Below are 22539 nucleotides of genomic sequence, written 5' to 3'. Positions count from 1 at the left end.
GGGAAGCTGGACAAAGAACCCAGCACATGCCCTTCTTGGAGAACGCCCGTGCCCTTCCCTTGGGCACATACTTTTTGCCTTCTTGTCTCCTAACCTCTAAAGGTCCTCGCAAGACGTGCAACCAGGGGAGCAGCGAGCTCAGCAGGGGACTCTCCTTGAGCCTCTGTAGCTGCCTTTCCTGAGTCCATGCAGCTGCTTCCCTCGCCGGCCCACTCTCTGCCTCTCTGAGGGTGTACTCTCTCTTTTCGCTCTAATAAATCTTGCCACTGTTGCCTAAAATCCTCCTATGTGTGTGTCCCTGAAATTCTTTTCTCACAGCACCACAGAAGGGCCTATTTCCTCCGGTAACAAAATGACTGCCCTTGAAGAAGAACGAAAAGAAACCCTGCCATGAGAGTTCTAGCCCTGAGATGCCCACACACACATCGCTCTACTAATCCCACCTCAGACCTAGCCCTGTCTTGCCCACCCACCACACATCCGCCCCACCACCTCCAACCACCATCACCAGCGCCTATGGCATTGCACTAGGAACTCAGTAAATTGTTGCCAGACGGCCTTAAAGTTTTGTCTTGCATTATAGATTTTCATTTGCAGGTCTTTCTAGGTTATTCCCTGTGCCTGAGACTCATGCAATTTTCACTGGACAGCTGGATGGGTATAGGCATTGTCTACACTTTCCCCAGGTCCCTTAGGCTGAGACTATGAATACTTAGAATATTTATTTTTTTAAACCAACCTTATGTGACAAAAGATTAAATTGCTTAATATGTAAAGAGCTTTTACAGACAAAAATTGCCAACAGTTTTTAGGAAAGCAAAGTTTATGAAGAGATATTTCACTGAAAAAGAAATGCAAATGTCTTTAAAACATGAAAGGGTGTTCCAACTCTCTCATAATGAAAAACAAACTAGAACACTGAAATGCTATTTTTTCCATACCAAATTGGACAAGATTTGAAGTTTCATATTATGTAGTAAGGCAGAGGGGAAACCAGCAGTTCATAAACTACCAATGGAAATGAAATTGTTACAATCTCAGCGTAGGGCAATTAGGTAACAACTATTGGAATTTCAAATCCATATCTATTTTGACCCTTCATTTTCACAGAGAAGAATGTATCCTTCAAAAATGCTGTATCGCATATAAGCAAGAATGGATTGCTAGGGGAGTTATTGCAATATTACCATAATAACAAAACAGAATATACATAAATGACAACCAATACTTGGAGACCTCTCAGTGTCCAGAATTCTACCGTTATTAAAAGGGATGCAGTAGCTCCCTACCAAAAGCTGTCCAAAACTGGGCAAGTGAAGAAGAGGCCTTACTGAGCCCTAGGGAACACTCTTTCATTTGCTCCCAGTACAAAGTTAGTCAAGCCACCTCTTGGGCCCAAAACTCTTTATACGATCAAAGAAGCCCCCTTCAGGCAGCATGCCAAGGCAGTACATGTGCTATCTGGAGATCCGATAAGGTTTAAAGAGAGAAAACCTCCTCAGGCAAGTACCTGCCTGTTGGTGTTCTACAATTTCCATCTCACTGTGCTGAGAACATACCACAGTATGATCTTGCCCAGAGAAAAGAGAGTGCCTAAGTTTGGCTAGCCCTAGAACAATGTCCTATTTTCATAATAAAAAATAAAGTTCCTCTTCGCCCTGTCCAGGCGGGGCTCAGCAGTTGAGCATTGACCTGGGATCCAGGTGATCGGGGTTTGATTCCCGGTCAGGGCACATGCCCGGGTTGCGGGCTCGATCCCCAGTCGGGGGCCTGCAGGAGGCAGCCGATCAATGACTCTCTCACCATTGATGTTTCTCTCTCTCTCTCCCTCTCCCTTCCTCTCTCTGAAATCAATAAAGATATGTTTAAAAAAAAAAGATACAATTCAAAACAACCAACTCTGTTAACTCTCTTCTCTCATTGCTTAATACAACCTTTTTTCCCCTGCCTTCAGAGAGAGCTTTAACTTTTTTCTTCACCAAAATTCAGGTATCCGACAGCTTATCCGCAGTTCCCCGGGTGCTGGCTTAAAGCAGCAGATATGGGAGCTCATTGATTTGCTGCTAGCAAATTGGAAGAGTTAAGGGTGTGACTCCCATATGTTGCTAGTTGGTGATCAGGTCTCACTGGGGTCTCTCCAAATGGGAGAACTGCTTCCTGCTAATCTTAGGCAGCCACACTGTGTCCGCATCTATTTCCTCACTGATCCTAAACAGAAAGAAGACAGAGAAAGATTATGTGTCATTCTCCCACTGCATCTACAGAAAACCCAGTTCCCATCCCTTTCTGATCAGCAAGATGTTACCTTGGCAACTACTTTGTGCCGCTCTGATTTCCCTTCCTTCGGAGCTCATCGTCTGGATACCAGTTCCTTGCCTCCTGATGACTAAGATGAGACAGCACCTAACTGGTTCCCGGGTTCTTTCTGACAAAGGTTACAAAACTGGCCACCCAGGGCCAAACTCACCACCCAGGCATGTTGGACCACACAAAGTTTTTTGGTTTTGTTTATTTTTATTTTTTTAAACCCACATGTACAAACCAGAAGATTTGACATGAAATTCCAAATTTCCAGTTCTCTCTAAAAATATTTAGACCTCAAAACACTGGGCCCACATTCTCAGCAATCTACAGTATAGCTTCACATTTCACTGGTGAAAGCTACTCATATAACTATACCTAGATGCAAGCATGCTGGGAAATGCAGGCCCTGGAGGGGCAGCAACTTCCCAGTAACAATTTTATACAATGGAAAGGAGAACGCACATTTTTGTGGACATCTCCACCTCAGCAGCCATAAATACGGCTTGCTTTTCCACTTCCTCTGTTATCTTCCTTCCCATTTACCAGAAGGCTCTTCTCCCAAAATTCTTGTTGCATCCAAACCTCAGCACCCTTCTGGTTATATTTCACTTCCACCAGAATTCCAATAAAAAAATTTTTTCCAGCCTTTTATCTTGATAAATAGCTAAAGGAACTTTCCCCAAAGAGTTTGTTGCTTCCTTGAGGATATTATATCCATTATAACTTTAAAGAACTAGGTCCATTCTTCTCTAGTTAATCAGAAGGAAAATATAAACAGTTTGCATTTTGAAAGTTTTTGATTTAAAGATTTACTAGATTCAAGTATCAAAATTTTTTTATTTTTTTTATTTTTTTTATTTCCAAAAAAAATAGCAAATAAATAAACAAAGGAAATAAGCAATGAAAAGTGCCTAAAATAATTAGTGTTGTGGCATTATATCCTAAAACTACTCTCCTTGTGGTGAATTAATACTTCCTAAAGTCATCTCTAGCTCCTGGGATCTAATGTGAGCTATAGAGGTGATCTGTCAGCTTCTAAAATCAATTAAAACTAACAATGTGAAGACAATATGCAGAGAGGCTCATTTACCCATTGCAAGTAGCATAAAACTTAACCAACACTAGCTTAAGCAAAAATCAGATTTATTGTTTCACTCAGGATAAAAAGTCCAGAAGTGTAATTAGCCTCAGTCATGGCTGAATCTTGAGCTCAACCAATGTTATCAGGACTGTGTCTTCTCCATCGCTCTGCTTCCTGTTGGAATGAAATGGCAGCAATGGCTCTAACCCCTATACCCTCTTTAGGTCCAACAGATAAGATCAAGAGGTCCTCAGTGAGGAAGACATCGTTGTGGCTCATTGGATCCCATTGGGTCATATGTCATCCTTAAACTAGTCATGGTAGGCAAGGGGAAGTAATTGTGGGTCTCATGTGTGGGGTCAGTTTCACTTAATCCAAACTAACAATGAGTTGAAGAAGGTGGTTCTCTAAAGAGCAATTAGGGTATGGTTACTGTCAGGGTCTGAGAAGGCTAAGGCTTCTTGGAACTAAGTAGTTGGAAGCTAATACCCTTAGAACCAACTGAGGGAGAAGCCAAGAGCCAGGAGGAAAGGCACAAAAATGTCACTTTTATTACACGGTTTTAGGTCTGTTAGCCAAGTGGGCTGGCTAATTCCTGAATTAAACAGACCTGCCCCATCACAGGCATTCAGTCTTTCACGGAGGCCTGTCCCTGTCAGGGGCATGGCATGGAGAAGCGCTCTGCAAACTGACAGGTGACAAAAGGGAAGTAGAGAGAAAGGGGCTGAGTTTAACAGGCTCAGCCGCTGCACCCATCGAGCAAGTCACTCTTTCTCCTCTAGGGCAAAGAGAAGGGGGGGGTACAGGGAGTAGAGAGGGGGTGTTACTCTGTGGAAGTCCCTACACACAGCAATGGAGCAATGTAGAGTAACTGTCTCCTCCCAAATTTAACAGGAGAGTAAATGAATAGTGATAACGACTATACCTGTCCACTACCAATAGAAAGTGAGACTTACTCTTAAATACATGGAGCAAAATATATGCATCCAAATGGCTAGATTCCTGAAATTTTTAGTTATAAAGGGATATTAATGTCACCTGCTATGGAGACGCCATAATACCCTTTAGATACTGTACTTCACAATTACAGTTATTATTTCTCATCTGATTTAGTCTTTTTCTGTGGATGAAAGATAACCAAGTATAAAAGTAGATTTTTATATTGATGCCCTGGAATGAAATAGAGATGAGTAGCCAGAAGACTATGGTTGAAAGATTAGGAAAGAATTCAAACACGATAAAAAGGAGTGTCAAATTGATCTGGACCTGATTTTGAGTATAAGTTCCATAAAAACAGGCCCCACATCTGCCTGCTCGCCATTGCATCTTTCCCTGGTGCCTAGACGGGGGCCTCTGGCATATAGTAGGTGCTCAATAAACACTTGTAGAATGCATGCATGAGGGAAGGTGATTGTGAAATCAGAGCAAAAGAGAATTTTATTTGGAATTATAGTGGCCACACACACACACACACACACACAATATCATTTTGGATCTAAGATTGTCATTTGACCCCTAACTAAAAGGATCCTCCTTTCTGCTGGCTAAGAAGTATTCAGCTGATGCAGAAAAGTTTAAGAATTAGGCAACCAAAAAAATATCAGAAAAGAGAGGTCCTAGAGGTAATTTAATAAAGTAACTCTAAACAATGGCTGCACATCTGAATCACCTAAGGGGCCCTTTAAACATTGCAATACCCAGACCCTACCTTGAAAGATTCTGACCCAGGCACCCATAATTTGCAGCAGCAGCGGGAGCCATTGCTCTGTTCCATCCCCCTCATCTCACAGAAGAGGCCGAGCTTAAAAGGGTAACGAATTCAGAATGTAACTTGATCAACATTGTCAACGTCAATGTTTAGATATGTTTTTAAATCATAAATCATGAAGAGGAAAGAGCTAGTCCTTAGTGTGAACCCTGAAATGAATGTTTGAATCTTTCAAAATATTAAGAGAAGCAAGTATTTTATGGGTAGGAAACGGATTCACTTCAGCCCAGCACTCCGCTCTGCAAAGCTGTGGGGAACCACTGACAGGTTCTGCAAGAGTGAGCGTCAGGATGAAAAAGTGCACCGGAGATGAACCTGGCTGTGGCACAAGGGCGGGCTACAAGGAATAAGTATAAAAACAGGGGAGTCACAAAACTGCAGTTATCCAAGAATGAGTCCCTGATCATCTAACGAGATGGAGACAGGGAGCACGAGCAATGTTATGAAAAGTGTCAACAGGGCTGCGCTGGCTAAGGGACTGACAGGCTGGGAGAACCAAGGGGAAGCGAGCCCACAGCAACTCGAGCCAAGCTGTTTGCTCACTCAGTGTAGCTTTGCCTTCATTCCAAACAGCTGCCTGGCCAGGAGCTGCCAGAGGCCCTTCCACAGGAGGGGAAGGGAGGGTGTAAGAAAAGAGAGCAAAGCCCGGAGATGTGGGCCCAAGTCTAATTCAATTAGACTCCCTGGGGTGCTGACCCACTACTGTGTTTGGGAATAGAACACAGTTAAGAAAGAGAGCAGTGCCGGTTATCTCAGGAGAAGCTACTTCCTTATCACTTGGCTGAACCCCAAAGTCCTCCGGGACACTGGGGCCACCAGGGGGAGGGGATGGAGGAGTGACACCTTCTATTTGGTAGACCCAACCCTGTTTCACAGCTACATTTTAAAAATGAAGTATGCTAGAGGAGCAGATCTATCCACCTCAAACAAGGCTCCCCCAAAAATACTTCACCAACCACCACCCAATCAGTGAAAATTTTGTTTTCAAACTTTCTCTCACCAGACCCAACGGTCCCCCGCGCCGAGTGGCCGTGGGTGTGCTGTGTGTATTTATAGGTGGGCCTGCACAGCACCTTCCCTTAGCAGAGAAAGCAGTCACTCGAGGTGGCCGATCCCACTGAAGGACCCGTGTTAAGTGGCCCTCCCAACAACACTGGGGGTGGGAGCCGGGCAGTTAGCCTCAAGCGCACTCTGGTAGGGCCCCAGCCCCAGGAGGAGCTGTGCCATGTCCAGCGACCGCTCCCTCCAGTGTTCCTGGGGCCCTTAAATGCCTCCGGTAATGGGTCTCCCGCATCCCCTTAGGAGAGGATGCCATGGGCTAAGAGACATCACTGTCAGGAAGGTTTTCATCCTGCTCGGCTTTTCTTCTCTGCAGTTTCCACTCCTTGCTCCTAATTACCTCCCCCTGAAGCACCCAGAGGACAGGACCACAGCCTGGGCCGCCTCAGCACCTCTCTGCCAGAGGTTCTTCATTCAGAATTCACTTAACATGCACAATCCGAATTCACACAACCCGACTCCAACTCAGTGGCAGGTCCCCGGAGCTGGCCCACTCTCCCTAGGACCCAGAGCTTTGCCTGGGGCCTCCTACTGGCTAAACTGGGAGCCGGGCGGGTAAGGGCCCGCCACCATCTCCCTCCAGCTCTCTGCCCACCTGCGCTTCCTCACGGGGGGCCTGTTCCTACAGCTTTGGGGACAGGGCTGATGGAAGCAGGGCTCTGAGTACCAGACGGAAGGAGACACAGCATTGATTACTCTCTTCTACAAACAGAGGTGGGAGGGCTGTGCCCTGCCACGACATGGACTTGGGAGTACTACAGTCAGCATCCCAGGGGGCTGTCGCTCAGTTCCCTGCTCCCAGGTGACTAACTGAAATTCCTCTCCCCGCAGGCGCCCCCCTGCTGTTCCCTAGGGCTGGGGCGCACGCCGAGTTACTCGGTGAGCGCTGCAGGGATCTCAGGGAAGCAGAACCAGAGGAGGCCAGGCCTGGAGTAATTAAGATGATTTGTTTCACGTGGCTCAGGCAGGCACCACGAGGCACCAGAACACAGAGACTAGAAGATCAAAGGGGTGGCAATTAGAAAGCGGGAGCTCACCAGGAAGGAAAGGGCCCAGTTCACTGCAAATGGAAACCCCTTTGCATTTTTAGCTCCTCCCAGAGATTAGACAGGAGAGCTTTTTTTTTCTTCTAACTTTTGCTTTCAACAGCTAGCTTTTAGAATAAAAACTTCAAATGTGCTTGCCTTATTTTTAAGTCACAGGATCTCCCCACCTGAAATCATTTGTCGGTGGAAAGCAGTGCGCTCTTTAAGCCCCAGGAATCAAGCTGCAAGAGTGACTATTCCTGAGAAAGTACACGGCCTTGACAAGCTTGCTGGTGGCTCTGGAAACTCCTCTCTGCTGAGACCTCCTCCTGCCCACTGGCTCTCTACCTCCCTATGGAGTAAGAGGGGCTGGTAAGCAGGTGAGGTCTCATCTTGCTGCTGTGAGTCAGAGAAGGGCTTTCCTCTGAAGCGAAAAACATTTCCCAAGTCAGTCACCTAGAAAAGAGACCTTCAGACCATCTAGAGAGCAAATTCCTCACCCTCTGCTGGACCAGCATGTCCACGGCTGAGGCTCAAACAGCCCCTCAGGAGAAGGGATCCTACCCCCTCCCCCTGCAGGCTGACATACAGGGAAATAACCCGGAGGAGGGGACTCTGCCTTGTTACCCTACCTGCGTGGAGTTCCTTTCGTGGCCAGCCTGACGCAACTGTGAGTCCAAGGCACTGAAAGAAGAGTCAGGTGTCCCCTTTAGAACCAGAGCATTAATACTGAATCAGTGCCCTGAAACCAGCTTGGTGGGCCTGCCGAAATTAGCTAGAGAAGCTCCAAGAGGCAGATAAACCTTGCGGAGTGAGAATTGCATCTTTAAGTCCTAGCTGCAACTCTTGCATGGAGATTTCCCTGGAGGATCTAGGTTTGATTATTAACGGAGAGAGAAGTTTCCAGTGCATGGTGATCACATGAAGCTTAAAAAAAAAGATTTAAGTCTCAGAAACTTGGTTCCTCAATGCTGCTGATGGACATGAGGTTGCTGATGTTGTGGCTAAAGATTGAGACAGCGAAACTCTAGAAAGGGTGGCTGTGGGTGGAGCCCAGCAGGCCAGGTGAGCACCCAGGAGGAGGAGGAAGGGCAGCTTTTGTGGTCCCTGATTCTGATTAGCTCAGGGACTTGACCACTGGGATTGCCTGAAAGGTCATTTCTCTAAGCAGGAATCGACCCAAGCTCTGATCATCTCTAATAGCATAACTACTTGGTGCACATTTAGCCAACTATTAAATAATGCTCTTTCCAAAGAGAGCGAGGCCATGGCCAGACCAGTCTTTAATGAACATCCCAGGGCCCGGCCAGACTTTAAAGGAACGAGCATATTGAGATATTAGTCGAAGCTCAAAAACAATAGGTGCCTGCGCCCTCTAAGTAGCTCATGTGTTACAGATCTGACAAGTCTCATTGATTTAAATGGCTGGAGCACTGCTTGGATTTTAATCTCCTTCACCCTTACACCAAGGAGGTCGCTGTTTAAAGGCTTTTACTTAATAATGTAAACACCTGTCACACGCCAGGGGCAAAGCTATTAAGGAGAGGGATTATTTGAAGCAACGGTCCTGAATACAACATTGCTATTATTGTCTCATCCTCAGGTGCCCGGGGCTGAGCAGGGCTTCTTTCTTAGGACCGAAGTCAACAGCCAAGTCACCTAGTGCTCTGTCCCCCAGAGAAGTCTGCAGAGGGTCCTCTAACCCACACATGTAATGGGCATCTGCTCACATGTTGTCATCTGAAGACTCCTAAATATCTAATCTGCCAAGATTCTTGCAGTCATAGCATGTGTCTACCAAAGTCCCTTGTGAAAATGGAAAGCTGTTTCAATAAGGGAGTATTAGGTCATCTTCTTGGTAGCTACAAAGCACAGGGACTAGACTCTTTTTATTAGTATTTATTTTTATAGAGAGAGGAAGGGAGCGAGAGAAACATCGATGTGCGAGAGGAACATTGATTGGCGCCTCCTGCACGCACCATGACCGGGAATCGAACCCTCAACCTGGGTACGCGCCCTGACCAGGAATCGAGGCAGCGACCTTTCAGTGCACAGGACAATGCTCAACCAACTGAGCCACACTGGCCGGGGTGGGACTAGACTCTTTACAAGTGTCCCCTCTTTTACATCTGCAACAATCCTATGATTTAGTGCTATTGCTGTGCCCATAATCTGAAGACAAAATAGTTAACTAACTTTCTTACGGACGCACAGTATTTAGCAGGAGCAGGATTAGAATCTAGGGCTGACTTCAGAGCATGGACTTCTAAGCACTAAGCCATATTCTCTGTCCCACTCTCAAGGACCCGTTGGTTTCCCACCTAATGTGGTGAGATGAAAGCCTAGAGGAACAGTCAGAAGGGAGCAGAAGAGGAGGAGCCAGAGCCAGGCAGGCTGCTGAGGGGGTGCTCTCAAGCCCGGACTGGGGGCTTTGGAGCAGAATGTTGGCTTCAGGGGGCCCTGGAGTTAGGACCAGAAGGGAAAGGACCCTAAGGCATGTAAGAAGATGCCAGGACTAGGGATGTGAGAGCACTCCTGCCAGCCTAGCTTAGAGGAAGGGTGCCCCCTGCTCCCTACTCTCTCTGTTCCTTTAGCCACGCGGCCTTGTCTGGGAGACACACCTGAGGCCGACCCCACCTGCTTGTCTTCTGAATGTTCCTCACAGCTGCCAGGCTCAGCAAAGCCAGGTCAGCTTGGGCCCTGCCAACAGTACCCAAAGCCCTGTCATCTGACCAACTGCAGGTTAGTGACCCTGGCCCTAGGGAAGAAGCCACACTCATGGGACAGCACAGGCCCAACAGCCACTGGCCTTCATTTTATCCAAGCTGCTGAGCAGGTATCAGTGTAGTTTATCAAGACCATTCACCCACAAACTCATCTTACTGACAAAAGCCAATCCCTCTGGTTTAACCTCGGCACCTGAATTCAGCAGTGCTCTGGTGAACAAACGCCCATTTTTAAGAACACAGAACAAGAAGAAAGAAAATGGGCCACTCATTCATTCAACAAATATTTATTGGATATTTTTTATAAACCAGACATTGCCCTTGGTACTTTGGATAAAGGAGAGAATAGGAGGGTCAATGTCCCTCCCCAACTGGAACTTTCTTTCAGTTGTGTAGGAGACAAAGCAAAGGGGGGGGGGATATAATGTTATGTTTTGAGAAAAAATAATAAGAGCATTGTTCCTTCAAGAGCAGTGCCCAAACCAGCAGCATCAGCATCGCCCAAGAACTTGTTAAAACACAGATCCTCACACCCTCCTTCAGACAGACCTACTGAACCGAAAATGCTGGGCATGGGGCCAGCAATCTGTGTTTTAACAAGCTTTTCAGGGGATTCTGATCTGTGCTACGGTTTAAGAACCACTGGGATAGAGAGTAAGGGTGGGGAGGAGAGCATCTTTAGATAAGCTAATCAGGAGGCCTTTCTGACATTCAGACTGAGTCCTGAGAGATGGATGGATGGATGGATGGATGGATGGATGGATGGATGGATGGATGGATGGATGGGAGGGAGGGAGGGAGGGAGGGAAGAGTAGAGAAATGTGCAACACAAATGCCAAGAGAAAAATAATTCCAGGCACAGGGAACAGCGGGTGCAAAGTCTCTGAGGCAGGGAAGAACTTGTTATGGTCAAGGAACAGAAAAGTATGACCAGAGCATAATTATTGAGGGAACACTGATGAGAACAGGGGCTAGGTTGTGCAAGGAATTCTAGATCTCAGTAAGGAGCATAAATTACAAACTGAATAAATGCTGTAATGAAAGAAACATGCTCCAATGGGAATATGTAACACATGAATCTGACCTAGATTGGGGGTCATGGAGGGATTCTGAAGAGGTAATGATGTTTGAGATATCAATGGTAGGTATAAGATAACTAAGGAAGTGGAGAACTATCATGTGCAAAGGCCCTGAGACAGGAGAAAGCATGACACTGTTAGGAGAAATTGTGAAAGAGTTTTAAATAGGTAAAAATAAATACTGGATGTTGTGTCTAACACATCCTTCCTGGTTATCTGTGCCTTTTATTCTCTTTGGCCTATTTTACAACTATTGCAAGTTGCAGAAAATTCAGAGTGAGGCAGATGACACTGTCCATAGAAATGCAAATTGATTTTTCCAAATGGAACGCAATTGATTACTGCCCTACAAATATGACTAGCTTTGCATCTATTAACAAATTCACTTCAGCATTTCCCAATGTGTGTGTGTGTTCCTAATTCTCCTTTGAACCAGTCATGGCATCTTACTGGTTCTCATTAATCAATGAGTTAAAAAACCTTTGACATGAGTTCATTTTATGTCTGCACAGGAGTTATAATTTTACCATTTTCAGAAATTATTTTTAACAACATATACAAGGCTAGTTTGCCAGACAATATACAAAACACCCAGTTAAATTTGAATTCAGATAGACAAGATTTTTTTGTATAAATATGTCCCAAATATCACATGGAACATATCCACACGAAAAAAATATTCATTGTTCATCAGAAATTAAAACTTAACTGTGTCTTGCATTTTTATTTGCTGAATCCAGCAATGTTATAGCACGGTCATTGCCGTGTTCCCACCACAGACCCATGTGCTCCCAGGATCAGGGACAGAAAGAATCACCTTTCATTCAGTCTTGGACTTCTGCTCGGAAGCCACATCAATGATCTCCCCAAATTCCAAAGCAGAATTTCACTTTATGCTGAAAAAAAAAAAAGCTTAAATTGCTGTTATAGGGGCAGCGGGCTTTCCCACGTGGTACTGCTTTCACCCTGGGACTTGCTGAGGACCGTTCTCTTGGAAAAATTGCTGTCTTATTTCCTACTTGCCTATAAAAGGCTTCCTTTCTGCCCCACAAGTGTGAGGTGCCATATACTCAGAGGTTTGGGGACGAAAGAAAGAGAGAGAGAGAGAGAGAGAGAGAGAGAGAGAGGGAGAGATGGGCCAGTTCCATGGAATATACACAGCAGGGCTTCATCATGTCTGAGTTCTCACACATCCTTGCTCCTGTCCAAAACTGCCTGACTCTTCCCCAGTGAGGCTTCCCTGCTTTAGGCAGAAGCTTTTCCATATTCAAGCCACCTATTAAAATGCAAATACAGCCCCCCCTCCCATGAGAATATCCTAACATCGGCTAACATTTCAGCAGAAATCAGCTGACAGGACAGGATACACACAGGAGCACTGAGAGGAGGCAGAATAGGAGCGTGGGAAGGGGTGTGGGGCACAGGCAGGAAGGAGACCCCAGGAGAGCAGGAGGATATTACAAGGATGCAGGAGACCTGGAGTCCATTTTAGGCCTCAGGCTAATCTTGCAGGCAAAGTCTATAATATAAAATCTAGGAAAAAACCATTTTTTTATTTGAGGCCAAATACTCTTGTCATTTCATCTGCCTTTCCCTACAGTGTGATATAAGACACCCCCAAAAGGAGTACCTTTGTGGTAATATATTTTTGACTTTGTGGGCATCCCCATAGGCTGGTAATAGAAAGATACCTGCAAAATAAATTTCCCCACCCCACCCCCAACACACACACACACACACACACACACACACACAACACACAACGCAGCTCCGATCACCAACACAACTGTCTCAGAGGAATTATTATCACGTTCAAATGCAGAGCACAATGAATGGATGGGCCTGGCTCTCCCTGGAACATAGGAGTGGGAGCCTGGCAGACAGATTCTCTCCAGACTGAATAAACGCCGGGGGGTCCGGGGGAAGGATCACTGTCCCCAGGAAGCATCCATCACTTTTTAAGCAATGGCTGTGCACACCAACTTTGGCTCCCAACTTCTGTAATATTTCTCTGTTATAAATTGGGCAGCACAGCATGTGGTCAAGGAGCCATTAGAAGCTCTCTCAAAAGGAATTTTTTCCCCAGGGACTTAATTTCTTAAAATCTTGGAGCAATTGTTCTCTTGGAAAGTAGGACAGCCTCTCTTTGAGCCCGCCAGACAAAAACAAAACTAAACTAAACAAAAAAGCCAAGCCTCCGAGAGGATAACGCACGAGCAGGCTTCCTTTGAGCACCTGGAGGCCCCTCTGTCCTAGGCTGAAGCTGCTAGATCACTCTAATGAGAACAGATGGCTCGCGTCAGGAGATGGGCTCGATATTACATGCCTCCCAGGTCCTCCTTCTGAAACCACACTTTAGCAGATTTTTTTTAACTGCGAATTGGAGCCGGTGGTTTAAGTGGTAGCCTAGACGCGTGCCAGGAAAGTAGGACGTTAATTGCACTAATATATTCACTTGACTTTTGGAGAGCTCAAAGCACTTACAACAGAGACAGTGGAGTCTTCAGAAGGCCCTGTTTCAAGGATGGAGGAAGAGGCTGCCATGAGCAGCCCACAGGAGCTCGCTCACCTGGTCATGGTAGAGAAGACACTGCGCCCTTCCAGCCTCCCACTCCATCATCCCTGCTACTAATGCCACCGCGAGGCTGGAGCACGGGCAAGTCCCAGGTGGGAGGGCAAAGAGTCCACATGGGTGTGAGGAAGGTCATTACTATGAGAAGAGGCCAGGCTGAACCTGAACTTGGTGACTTTGGTTGACCCTGCCCCAACTCCGCCCCTTGGAAGTGGCAGAAGCCACCTGCCTGCCTGTGGTAGCTGTTTCTCATCCTGCGGTGCTCGCAACCAGGCCCAGGGTGAACCGAGAGGCACCCCGGCAGGGGTATCCACAAACGTAGGCAAAGACAGAGTCAGGTTTCAACAACAGAACACTCCTCAGTTTTAAACTCTGCTTTTCCGCAAAAGTTGTTTCATTGTCATCATAATTACTGAATTTACATTACCTCTATTTTCAGGTCTCAGGAAGCCATTTCACGGTGAGAAGTGAGAATGTCGAGGAAAAAAGGGCGGCCTGTGGAACAGACTTAAAAAGGGAAAACGCGCCCAGCCAGGCGTGGCTCGGAGATTGAGCCTCGGTTTACCATCCAGGAGATCGCAGTTCGATTCCCAGTCAGGGCACAGGCCCGGGTTGCAGGCTCCTCGATCCCCAGTAGGGGGCGTGCAGGAGGCAGTCAATCAATGACTCTCTCATCATTGATGTTTCTCTCTCTCCCTCTCTCTGAAGTCAATAAAGATATATTTTATAAATAAATAAAGATATATTTAAAAAAAAAAAAAAAGGAAAAATGTTTCTGTAGTCAGCTGCAGTCTAGGTGCCTGAAAAGGAAGGAGGAGCAGTGCCAGGGGAGTGGGCAGGGAAAGAGCGAAAGACGGGGAGTTGGGACCATGAGCTTTGAATCCGGCCAGAGGTAAGGACCGCAAATGAAGTTCCAGGAAGAATGTTTTCAATGGCGGTCATTTAAGACAAACATGAAAATGAATGCAGAAACTGGAGTCACATTGCTTCCTGTGCCTGTGAGCAGTGCTTACAAAGGATGGAGATTAAACCCTCAGATTCTAGATTTCCTTATTATTAAAAAAATAATAATAGAGCAAAAACACAGGAGAAATGGCAATGATGATCGGCCAATGGACCCTTGCTACGTCGCCAGGGTACATCTGTCACCAAAGGCTGAAATCCCTGCCACCTGTATTGTTCTTGTATCAGCTAAAGTGTGTGACTACACATGTGTGTGTCTGCATGTGTGTGTGTGTCTGTGTGTGTGTGTGCATTTCTCAATAATTTTTAAAGGCTTTGTTTGTTTGTACAGGGGTGGACTCCACTTTGGTTCCTAAATATATGATCCTTCTAAGTGATATCTAGAAACATAAGGTAATTATGAAATTTTAGAAATTATGGAACTATTTCTATAGGTAATACCTATTTTTGATCAAGTACATATTATATGCACACATTACGTAGTGGGGTTTTCACAACAACCCACTGAGCAAGCATTATCCTCCCAGTTTACAAATGAAGAAACTGAGGCTCTGGGATGTTGAATAAATTACCAAGTGACTGCTATGGACTGAATGTTTGTGTCCCCCCATAACATTGAAAACTTAACCCCCAGTTTGATGGTATAAGGAGGTGCACCCTTTGGGAGGGAATTAGGTCATGAGGATGGAGTCCTCGTGAATGGGTTTAGTGCCCTTATAAGAACAGGCACAAGAGAGATGATCTCTCTTGGCCATATAAGGACATAGCAAGAAGGCAGCCATCTGCAAACCAGGAAGAGAGCCCTCACCAGGAACCAAATCAGCCAGCACTTTGATCTTGTCCTACCAACCTCCAGAACTGTGAGAAATAAATGTCTGCCAAGCTGACTGAGATAGCTACACACTCAGTAAGTAATGGCACAAGAAACAAGGACTTGATACAAAGTCAGTGCCCTTTCTACTGTACCAGACTGCATCTTGGCAGCAACCTAGTTTGACCAACCTCGGTCTGGATATGACAATCACAATAATGTCCTCATATTTGTGTGGCTCATAAAGTTGACAAAGCACTTTCACATCCATCACTTAGAGTGTGTTATAAAAAGCAGAGGCTGGGATCTTCAGACCTCAAACCCTAGATCCTAACACCCACTGCACAGACCCATCATTGCATATTATTTCTAACAGAAACAAACTGGTGAAACAAATTTTAAACTCGTAACATGCAGTGTGTCTGAGGATGCAGGGACATCGGCATTCTCCTAACACTCTCACTGAACATGCCATATGCCATGAACTCTCTGGAAAATAATATAGTAATAAAAGTTTAAATATTTGACCCAGTAACTCTGCTTCTAATACTATATTTTAAGACATGGGTGAGAAATGTACAGAAGATGGATAAAAGGGATATTCGTTACAAGATATCAAATAAGAGTAAAAAGTTGGAAACAACCTAAAAAGCCATAGAATTATTAATTGACTAAATAGGTCATATATATACATATATATGTGTGTGTGTGTGTGTATATATATATAAAACAGAATATCATACATCCATTACATATGTCATCAAAGAATATGGAGAGATATGTGGGCTGCTCCTAATACAGTTTAAGTGAAAAAGCAAGTTGCAAAGTAGTATATAAAGTATGATTGCCAATCTTGTTTTTTAAACGTACCTACATATATATGTGATCAAACATAAATACACTTACTGTTAACAATCACTGCGTCTGGGTGAGAAAGTTACAGGTGATCTTTAATTTCCTTTACATTTTTCTATATTGTCTACATGACTGTATCTTTTCTAACCAGAGAAATAGAAAGTAGGATGTCACTTTTAATTTATAATATTTGTACAGGAAAGCCTCCCCGCTAATCGTTTCTTTGCAAAGAAACCCCAGACACCCATTCACACCCACTCCACCCACCCAGGCTCAGAGTCAGGTTGGAACTCAGGCCTATCTGCATTATTATTATCACCACTCCCATTGTTCTTAACATTTAAGTCTTTTCAAGGCCTCTTAAAATTTCTGTGTTGTCTTCAGAGGCAGGAATTATGTCTTAGTCATTTCCGTGCCCCCAGCTCCAAGTAGAGTGCCTAACACAGAGGAACTGCTGAATAAGTGGTCATTAATTAAAGAAACAAATCACCAACCTTCCGGTCCCCAAGTCAGATTATCACATTAATTCCTTAGCTCTTCTTGTGTTAATTAGACCAAGAGAAATATCATAGCAGCAGAGCATAGCATCTTTGTTTCACTTCTTTTTCCAAGGAGTGCACTCCATCCTGGAAACCATCACACCCACACCTACTCCGTTCATTCCCCCATGTCACTCGGCAAAGATGTGATGGCCAAGGAGAAAAGTCCCATGTCATCGAGCTCGTGGGGAATCTGGACAAAGTCATAAGGGAAGCCACATGTCCATTCTCCTGACGACCTGTGCCATCTCATCCACAGTACAACAGTGGGCATGTGGGGTCTGGTCAAGGTTCTTAGCCAGGGTCATCTGTCCCCTACGCACCAAACTCCACACAAAGTGGCAATTCAGAATCCCCATCAGGACTGCCAGGAAGCCATCCAGTCTAACAGATGTTCACAGGGGGCCAGGCCTTGAGAAGACAAAGGGGAATGCTGCCGCCACAGAGCTCTGCCAGCCACGGCTGTGTGGGCAGGAGAGCAGCATGCCCGTCCGGGGGGCTGATGCGAAAGAACCAAGACAAGCATGGTCAGGCAAAGCCGCCCAGCTTACAACACTATTGGAAATCCCCAAACACCTTGACTCGTTAATTCTACTCCAGGAAACCTATTCTACAGAGACACTTCCACATGCGCATACAAGTACATGCAAAAGTGTATTGATCACAGCGGGGCTTGTTTTAGTAAAAAGAAGATTCGCAAACAAATGCCAAGTAATAGGAAACTGGACATAATATGAAATACTATCCAACTATAAAAACACCAGCTAACCCTTGTGTAGCACTCATATGACGTATGTGCCAGGATCTGTTCTAAGTATGTTACATGTGTTAAATCATTTAGTCTTCCCATGAAAGAGGTTACTGTTATTAACCCCACTTTACAGGTGAAGAAACCAAAGCACAGAGCAATTCAGTCAGGATCACTCGGTTAATATGTGATGGATCCAGGATCTTAAGGAAGATGGTATGAGTCCAAAGTCCACACTGTTAACAACAGATCTCATAATACCAAAATGTGAGCAGAACCCAAAGTCAGCTATGGAGCCAGTACAACGCATGACCTCGAGCAAGAATGAGGTCAATTTTAATGTCCTGTGACAGAGATATATGCAGTGTATTGATATATTGTTAAGTGGGGGGGGGGGGGGGGAATTGCAGAACAATCTACACATTCTCATTTTCACTTTTTAAAAATCTAGACAAAATAAATGCATAAACAAAACCATCTAGACATGCTTACCCCAGCATGTTTCTAAGGGCTGTGGCCATGGGATCTCCAACTGCACGTGAGAAGAACCTGGAGAGACTTTGACAGCTCAGGTCAGCATAATATCTGCACTGCCCCTTGCCTTCCCTATAATATAAAAAATAAATAAATAAGCCAATCAACAAACAAATAACTAACTAAATAAAATAAACATGCTCACCAAATTGCTAACAGTGGTTACCTCTGGGAAAGAGACTGGAAGGGGTTGTGGGGAGGCTAGGAAAACTGTCACATCCTATCTTAGACCCTTGCATATTATTTGAATTTTAAGAACATGCATTCCTTTGGTAATGAAAAGAGAAAATAAATGTGGAAAAAAGAGTCACCCAGGGAAGCCCACCAAGAAGCAGACTGCCTATGTGAGGAAGGCTGGTTTAGGGGATCTGCTGTCCAGTATAAAGGCTTCATTTACAAAGAGTCCGAGTCACAAAGGGTACAGCCTAAACACATTGGCCCCAAGTAGAAATGCTACTAGTCATACACGCAACCAGTCATATGTTCAGTTTCCAATCTGCTTGGCCAGCCGTTGCTTGGCGTACAGGACAGCATGCCTGGCTCGGAATCCCACTCCGCTCTTTGGGCCTCAGTTTCATCTTCTGTGAAATGTAAATAATAACAACTATTTCTCAATGTTGTTCTGAGATAACTGAGAAGAAATGCTTGTGTCAAGCTCAGTGCCCATCATTTCATAGATATGCAATTGATGCTAGTTAAAGGTGACTGCATTGGTCACCCAACTAGAACCCAGTCTACTGACCCCTGATCCAATGTTCTTTCCACTAAGCCCCACTGTCCTGCTTGCCCAGGTCTGGGCTTGGATCGGAAGAAGCAAAGTAAGACAAGGTTAGCCAGAGGCATCCACAGGGGGCCATGTTCCAACCGCCCTTGGACTTGTGCTCTTCAGGCCTCTAACTCATGGTTGCCTTGAAGATTTTTCTTGAAAGGAACCACAGCAGGAACTGCTGCCCCCAGGCTGAGGAATAAGCTTTAGAAGCCTTGGTGACTAACAGCGTGGCACCTACCACGGCCCCTCGTGACTGAGCTTTTCACAGTTGTCCTGCTGTGCCATGTGGCATCGTTGCACAATATTGACCAAGCTCCTTGACCTTTCTGTCTCAGTTTCCTCATCTGCAACAGAGGATAAGTAACCCCTGTGTCCTTCTAACAAGGTTCTGAGAGGACCGTGCGACATGGTGATGAGCATCCGTGGAAGAGAGCGCCGTCCACTCAGCACCCCCCCTCCCCTCTCCCCCCTCCCCTCTCCCCCCTCCCCCCTCCCCTCTCCCCTCTCCCAGGTGCAGCTAAATGCACACTGCACGCCAGGGCTGCAGCGCCCAGCCTCACTGCAGCTGCATGTGGCCAAGCAGCCATCGCCGCCAACGCAATACAAAGAGGAACGATATATGCAGCTCTCGGGCCACAGCTTTGAAAAGGAGCTGCTGGCCCTACTTTACCCTTCCCTTCTTCCTGCAAATTGGATCTGGACTTGGTGGTGATGAGTCATATTTGACCTTTGAGGACGGTGGACAAACAAAATAAAAGATGTCTGGGTCTTGCACAACCTCATGAAACAGAGCTCCCTACCACCCCTGGGCTCATTTTTCTAAGGGAGAAAGAAGTAATCCTTCTCTTCTATTAAATCCACTGTTATTTTGTTTTCTAATAGAGCAGCTGAGCCAATATCTTAACTATTGCAACATCCTTTGAATATACAAACTGTCATACCAAGACGTGCTATTGTTCTTAATGTTAATTACACCTGCTGTCTTGATCTGACAGCCCTTGTTGTCACAGAGCAGTCAGCTTCTTATTCACAGGGCCACCGCTTCTGCTTCTGCAGGTCTGGTGGCTGCACAGCCTCGCCTTCCATTGTCCTGCATTCACATGTGAGAGTTGCTCCTAGCACCCCTCTGGCTCAGTTCCTCCTGTTTATATACCAAGACTCCCTGGTAACATTCTTTCTTTAAAAACTGAACTTTCAGTTGAGTGTTTGGAAGCTTGGCAAATGCCAGGGTCACAGCCCCTGTGACAACTTGCCTCGAATGTGATGTTTTCCTCAACCTGACTTGGAGCAAGTAAAGAGACCGTCATTTTACTTCTAAATAGCCTTCAACCAAGCAAGCTAAACCTTTCCATTGAAAAGTTACTTTAGAGTTTTGTTTTATGTTTTTTGTTTTTATTTGTTCTTATTTTTTATTAAATTTATTGGGGTATCATGGGTTAATAAGATTATATGTTTCAAGTGTCCATTTCTATGATACATTATCTGTACATTGCATTGTGTGCCCACCACCTAAAGTCAAACCATCTTCCATCACCGTATATTTAACCCCCTTTACCTTTTACTACCCCCTTCCCCCCTTTCCTCTGGTAACCACCATACACCTGTCTGTGTCCATGAGTTTCAGTTTTATATCCCACATATGAGTGAAATCATACGGTTCTTAGCTTTTCCTGACTTATTCCACTGAGCATAATATTCTCAGGGCCCATCCGTGTTGTCACAAATGGCAGTGTTTCATCTTTTCTCGTGGCTGAGCAGTGTTCCACTGAGTACATGTCCCACATCTTCTCTATCCAGTCCTCTATCACAGGGCACTTCGGTTGTCTCCCTGTCTTGGTGACCATGAATAATGCTGAAATGAACATAGGGGTGCATATATCTTTGTGAATAAATGTTTTCATATTTTTGGGGTAGGTACCCAGAAGAGGGAGTGCTGGTAACTCTATTCTTAATTTTTTGAGGAGACTCCAGACTGCTTTCCACGGTGGCTGTACCAGTCCACATTCCCACCACGGTGAGGGAGGCCCCCTTTCCCCCACAGCCTCTCCAGCACTGTCATTACCTGTCTTGTTGACAGCAGCCACTCTGACAGGTGTGAGGTGGTCTCTCGTTGTGGTTTGGATCTGCATTTCCCTAGTTGCCAGTGAGGTTGAGCATCTTTTCATGTATCTGTTGGCCATTTGTATGTCTTCTTGGAGAAGTGTCTGTTCAGGTCCTCTGCCCATTTTTTAATTGGACTGTTTGTTTGGTGTTGAGTTGTATGAGTTCTTTATATATTTTGGAAATTAACCCCCTGACAGAGTTGTTTGCAAATGTCATCTCTCCATTTGGTTGGTGACCTTTTTGTTTTTTTGGCTGTTTCTCTTGTGCAGAAGCTTTTTACTTTGATAAGGTCCCGTTCATTTATTTTTGCCTTTACTTCCCTTGCCTTTGAGGTCAAATTCATAAAATCCTTTCTATGGCAAAGGTTTAGTATACCTATGTTTCTTCTATATAATTTTTGTTTCAGATCTTATATTCAGGTCTTTGATCCATTCTGAATTAATTTTTGTACATGGGTACAAACTGGAATTTAGTTTCATTCTTTTGCAGATGGCTTTCCAATTTTCCCAGCACCATTTATTGAAGACGCTTTCTTTTCTCCATTTGTTTTTGTTTTTTAATGCACTCACACAGAGATGAACCTGCCATGTCTGCTTTGGGGAAAGAGTGAAGGGAAAAATAACTAAGAAGCAATATAATCAAGGATGTTTACTTCTCCCATCTCCTTTCTCCTCATACCATCTTGCACTGTAGGACCGGCCATCCTGAAATACTGTAGTTTCCAAATTGACATGCCCACACCACTGACAAGTCCCACACTTAGGACTTGTACGCTTCACCACCGCCTCGCATTGATCTGTGAACTCCTACACATCCTCCGCCTCCCAGTGTGAACAAGCCTCTTCTGACCCACCAAGGCTGGGTCGGCAGCCTGGACCACTGTATTAGGATAACCCAGTTATTTGTCGTTATCCACACTTGGACAATAAGCATCTATAAGGTAGGGACTGTGTCTTAGCCACCTCTGTACATCTGGCTTCTAGTATGGGATCTGGCACAAAGTAGACACTCAATAAATATTGGCTGAATGAATGAAGGCATCACGCTCCTTACAAAGGCCCTAGCAGTTCTTGCTCCACTCAGAGAAAGAGACAGCAGGCCCTGCAAAATAAGGCAGCCCACCAACAGGACCACACTACCTCCTACAATGCCCACACACAATGCATTTTAAAAACGTGTGGAGGTCTGACTCCAGGCCCAGAAGCTTAGGAAACAAAACCTTGTCCTACTGGATCTGACGCTCAGGATCAGAAAACCTTGCCCACCGGGGTTGAGTGATCCCATATCCACACATGTCTGTTAGAATACTTAAAACCGAATTTCTCCCTCTAAAGCAAAGTGCACCCTACCTACTACTCCAGCAGCAGGGGAGCAGTAGGGTAGTGGCCCTCTTAGAGATTTACTTGGACCTGTTTAGCGTCACGCTTAGTTCCTGCTGACTACGTTGCAACCGGGTGCCGATGGTTAGGCATTTTTAACCAGAACTGTTTCAGTGAGTGGTGGGTTTGCAAATGTGCTACTTTAATGGCTATTCGTATTAGCTCTGCTTTAAAGGTCCCAGGCTGTGTCTCCACCTGGTCTGAAGTTTATTTAGTGCTCACTA

The 22539-nt window shown here is 45.2% G+C and overlaps 1 long non-coding RNA gene across 1 annotated transcript in view; it reads right to left on the bottom strand.

Annotated features, from left to right (window-relative positions):
* LOC308547710 overlaps window positions 1-22539 on the bottom strand; it is a 364104-nt gene that overhangs the window by 326057 nt on the left and 15508 nt on the right. Inside the window, exon 3 of the long non-coding RNA XR_013997538.1 lies at window positions 18023-18136. This is a non-coding gene — a long non-coding RNA (uncharacterized lncRNA). The remainder of the gene's footprint in view (window positions 1-18022; window positions 18137-22539) is intronic.

The sequence above is a fragment of the Miniopterus schreibersii genome, assembly GCF_964146895.1.
Source record: "Miniopterus schreibersii genome assembly, chromosome: 1".
Lineage (NCBI taxonomy): Eukaryota > Metazoa > Chordata > Mammalia > Chiroptera > Miniopteridae > Miniopterus > Miniopterus schreibersii.
Note: the sequence above shows the minus strand (reverse complement) of the source record. Positions and strands in the feature narration are given on the sequence as shown.